Source organism: Atta colombica, unplaced genomic scaffold, assembly GCF_001594045.1.
Source record: "Atta colombica isolate Treedump-2 unplaced genomic scaffold, Acol1.0 scaffold18, whole genome shotgun sequence".
Lineage (NCBI taxonomy): Eukaryota > Metazoa > Arthropoda > Insecta > Hymenoptera > Formicidae > Atta > Atta colombica.
This window is the reverse complement of record NW_017259271.1, coordinates 163,730-169,260: the sequence shown is the minus strand read 5'-3', so window position 1 is coordinate 169,260 and position 5,531 is coordinate 163,730. Positions and strand designations below refer to the sequence as shown.

The 5,531-nt window shown below is 34.9% G+C and overlaps 1 pseudogene; it reads left to right on the top strand.

The window, feature by feature from the left end:
- The first annotated feature begins 4,172 nt into the window (after nucleotides 1–4,172).
- On the top strand, nucleotides 4,173–5,165 carry LOC108686404 (annotated as a pseudogene).
- The last annotated feature ends 366 nt before the right edge of the window (nucleotides 5,166–5,531 follow it).

Genomic DNA, 5,531 nt, shown 5'->3' with positions numbered 1-5,531 from the left:
CAGAGTTGCACCAAATCGAGAATATCGGATCTCAATAACAACTATCCCGAAGTTTTAAATACACTTAATCGACAATTTATACTCATTGTATATGCTTTTATTTTTTCCAGAGTCACGGTAGTGTCTCGAAGGAAACGCATAGCGTTTTAGCGCGAGAATGCTAGATATCTTTATGCGGAGCGGTGAGTTTTCCGAGGTCTCGATTATTACATATCTCAATAATACTTGTATCGATTAAATTCTATGTATGGTCAATCAATAGTTGGTACCTGATTGTACAATGGAAGTGCATTTATTTTTTTTCTATTTGTTCCTATGAATGGAGATATTGCAACAAGTTCAAATTTTGTTCAAATTTTAAGAAACCTTATTGTCATTACTGTTAACATTGTGACCCTGACCTATGGATTATGTCTCGAATTTCAATCGACAGATGACAATCTTAACCTTTTTACTTTACTATTTAATAATCCTTTAATGAACAACGATTGATTGCTAAACTGTTTGATAGTCACTCAGAGTTATTCACAATATGAGTCAAGGTCATATCAATTTTTTTTTTATAATGCGTTGGATTACTGTTATTGTATAATCTTCCAAAAGTTATTCGATATGACGACTTTCTAATGTGCGAAAGGATCAAGATCATCTTGGAGATGAATTGTTCAATTGTTTTAATTATAATATCTTCTTAACAAGAAACTATTAAAACTGCCCAATGATCACTCAGAATCATGACTTTAACAATATGAGTCAAAGTCATTAAAATTTTTTTTTTATAAGTTTGTGACACGTGATAGATAAAAATTACGTGTTACAAATAACGAGTTACTATTTTTCAATAAACGAATGACTGCTCCAATTCGTTCTAAATAACGGTTGAGTGACTTTTCCCCAATGTTACAGTTAAAAAGATTTTCGAAAAAAATGTACTAAAGTAATTAATTTATAAACTCTTTATAAAGAAATACTTTATATAGAAATATCAAAAACTATAAAAGCCATAATATTATAAGGTGTACAATTTTGCTTCCGCCGTTTTCCTATAGATGGCTTTAACAGTAAGTGGTGGTCGAAATAAATAGATCATAGACGTCATACAATAAACTTGGGCATCTGTCAACATAACCCCATAGAAACATTAGTCGATTTGTGTCTGCATCATAAAGTTATTCTCGATTGAAAATGTCAGTTTACGAGCCAAATTCTCGTCATTTGCGGGAGGCTTTAATTTTTTGCTTCAATATGAAGAAATCTGCGGCTGAAGCTCATCGAATGCTCTCAAATACTTATGGTGAGGCCGCTATTAGTGAAAGAACGTGTCGTGAGTGGTTTCAACGCTTCAAGAACGGTGATTTTGACGTCCAAGGTCAAATTCTGTATTTGGTGGCATCAGCTCGGCGTAGTGTATTATGAACTGTTAAAACCGACTGAAACAATCACAAGCGATCAGTATCGAACGCAATTGATGCGTTTGAGCCGAGCATTGAAAGACAAACAGCCGCAATACAACGAGAGACACGATAAAGTGATTTTGCAGCATGACAATGCTCGACCCCATGTTGCGAAAGTGGTCAAGACATACTTGGAAACGTTGAAATGTGAAGTCCTATCCCACCCGCCGTATTCTCCAGACGTTGCTCCCTCTGACTATCACTTGTTTCGATCAATGGCACACGGCCTGGCTGACCAGCACTTCCGGTCTTATGAAGAAGTAAAAAATTGGATTGATTCGTGGATAGCCTCAAAAGATGACCAGTTCTTTCGACGTGGGATTCGTACGCTACCTGAAAGATGGGAGAAAGTAGTGGCCAGCGATGGACAATACTTTGAATCATAAATGTATAACCAGTTTTTTACAATAAAGCCTCGAATTTCGGAAAAAAAACGGCGGAAGCAAAGTTGTACACCTAATATATGAAAACTTAATAGCTGATATATTTATCCTTTTTTTTATATTTTTCGCTGATTGTATGAGATTATTTCATTTGATCATGTGTTCGGACCGTCTTCTATTCACAATATATTCTTCAAAGTGGACATTGTCTATTTCCTATCCTCGTTTTATCACTAGACGGTTTTTGAATTTATAATTCTAATGAAATTGTGAATTATTTTCTTTGTTTAATAAATATTAAATTACTTTTGGAATATTCTGTATTCTTATTCGATCACTTTTATTTTTAAAATTGCATACGTCAAATACTGTTACTATTATAAAATTAGAAAAATAATTATGTGATAATATGTATGTTTATTATATAGTGTTCCCCTTGGGGCTTCTTATGGGATCATCTTTCACAAGGTGATATAGTGGATTAAAATGAATAAAAGATTATGTAATTATACCGTTTTGCAATCTTTACAACATTTAATGAGATATTAATTTCTAAAATACCGTCGAATAAGTGCGTATTTGCTATTCAGCGATTTATAGAAATTAACATTTAATTATTGCGATAATTGCAAAATAGTAGATAACTACTCGCAATCAGTTTCATCCGCTCTACCTCCTCACAATAATAAATGATCACAGAGGACTGGATATTCTGTATATTAAACGATTTTTTATACGAACATATATAGATTTTTATATTATATGTAAATGTAATTATTTTTATATAATTTTATATGTCAAAGATTTACGTCTATTATATTTTACACATTATGAATAATGAGATACATGTTATTAGAAGTTTAAAGAGTACATCTATTAAGCCCCTCACCAGCGCAAATTGAGTTGGGACATAGTAAAAAGTTTAATGTTATTTGTTGTTAATTAGTTGCTCTAGAGCAAATTTTGTTGCGCCAACCGTTCAGCAGTAAAAAAAATTAGAAAGGGGGTTCAGGTTAATGACAGAACCCATAATAAAAAAATATATATAGAGCTGCAATTAAAATACATATAGAGCTGCATTAAAAAAACGAATACACCAGATTTTGTTGCTTTTTTGTTGCTCAAATACAAAAAAATATATAAAAATTACATTATTAAACAAATATCGATAAATAATCAAAACTGCATCGTCATGCGTGTCACAATTAAAAGTTACAGAGTTAGTTGCTCACATATTTTTGGTGTTCCTCATAGCATATACGAGAGCAAGTCAATAAGTTCTTAGAAAATCTGTCAGAGGGCACTCGCAGTGTCATGTCACATTACTTTTTGACAAGTAGCATCTCTCAGCTGATTATTATTAGGTGTACAATTTTGCTTCCGCCGTTTTTTTTCCGAAATTCGAGGTTTTATTGTAAAAAACTGGTTATACATTTATGATTCAAAGTATTGTCCATCGCTGGCCACTATTTTCTCCCATCTTTCAGGTAGCGTACGAATCTCGCGTCGAAAAAATTGTCATCTTTTGAGGCTATCCATGAATCGATCCAATTTTTTACTTCTTCATAAGACCGGAAGTGCTGGTCAGTCAGGCCGTGTGCCATTGATCGAAACAAGTGATAGTCAGAGGGATTCTCGTCTGGAGAATACAGCGGGTGGAGTAGGACTTCCCATTTCAACGTTTCCAAGTATGTCTTGACCACTTTCGCAACATGGAGTCGAGCATTGTCATGCTGCAAAATCACTTTATCGTGTCTCTCGTTGTATTACGGCCGTTTGTCTTTCAATGCTCGATTCAAACGCATCAATTGCGTTCGATACCGATCACCTGTGATTGTTTCAGTCGGTTTTAACAGTTCATAATACACTACGCCGAGCTGATGCCACCAAATACAGAATTTGACCTTGGACGTCAAAATCACCGTTTTTGAAGCGTTGAAACCACTCACGACACGTTCTTTCACTAATAGCGGCCACACCATAAGTATTTGAGAGCATTCGATGAGCCTCAGCCGCAGATTTCTTCATGTTGAAGCAAAAAATTAAAACCTCCCACAAATGACGAGAATTTGGCTCGTTAACTGACATTTTCAATTGAAAATAACTTTATGATGCAGACACAAATCGACTAATGTTTCTATAGGGTTATGTTGACAGATGCCCAAGTTTATTGTATGACGTCTATTTATTTCGACTACCACTTACCGCTAGAGCCATCTATAGGAAAACGGCGGAAGCAAAGTTGTACACCTAATATCAAATTTTGAACGGAATTTATTGCGTGGTTTCATTTCTGTAGATGATTAAAGCGAACAACCTTTGTATTTTTTGCAAAATGGAAAAAAATGAGTTTCGTGTAGTGATCAAACATCTACATATGAAAGGTTTAACGCTGAAAGAAATCAAAGCTGAGTTGAATAATGTTCATAGTACATCTAGACCAGCGTTTGCTACTTTATACAATTGGGTGAATTAATTTAAACGTGGTTGTACATCCATATGTGATGCATCTCGTTTGGGACGTCCAATTGAGGCTGTTTCGCCAGAAATCATCGATAAAGTCCACGATATTGTTTTGATTGATCGACAAGTGAAAGTGTGCGAGCTTGTTGAGACTACAGGCATATCATGTGGCACACTGATTTCAATTTTGCACGAACAATTGTATGAAAAAACTATTGGCAAGATGGATGCCGCGTTTGCTCACTGTGGATCATAAGCGCCATCATGTGACGATTTCGAAACAATGTTTGGACATGTTTCAACATAATCCAGATGAATTTCTGTGTCATTATTGTGGCGAAACATGGATCCATTACTTCACACCCGAGACGAAAGAACAATCAAAACAACGAAGACCTTCATCAGGAGAATCAGCTCCGAAGAAGGCGAAGACCGTAAAGTCGGCCGGAAAGGTAATGGTCAGTTTTTGGAATGCACGCGGTATAATTCATATCGATTACCTTTCATCAAAGCAAACGATCAATAGCGATTACTATGCAGCCTTATTGGACCGTTTCAACGATTTAAAAAAAAAAAACGTCCTCATTTGGTGAAGAAGAAAATGCTTTATCAAGACAATGCATGGGTTCACACGTGCCCGGCACTGGTGGCTAAATTCAACGAATTCCGTTATGAATTGCTTCCCCATCCAGTATATTCGCCAGATTTAGCCCTCTGCTATTTCTTGTTTCCAAACCTGAAGAAATGGTTCGGAGGAAAGAGATTCATTACCAAAGAGCAGCTCATTGCCGAAACAGAGGCTTATTTTGAAAGATTGGACAAATCATATTATTCGGACGGCTTGAAAAAATTGGAGAATCATTAGGTCAAGTGTAAGTCGAACTGAAAGGAGATTATGTTAAGAAAAAATTAATCGATCAAAAAAAATATGTTTTACTATGTTTTTCTAAAAACTTATTGACTTTCCCTTGTCTATCAAAATATGACCATTTTCGATTTTGTTGCTAACTCTGACACATGAAAAATAATTAGTTTATCAGCATCGGCATCCGCGCCGAGCACATTATTCTTTCAAAGATTGTTTAAAGATTTTGTTGCTCGCAAATTTTTGATACTATTCCTTGTAACATATACTATATCTGATAATTAATGCTCTCGCATAATAGACTAAACTGTTGTAAAGTTGATAGTAGTTGAGTAAAAAATTATTGAAAATTAATATTCGATAGTT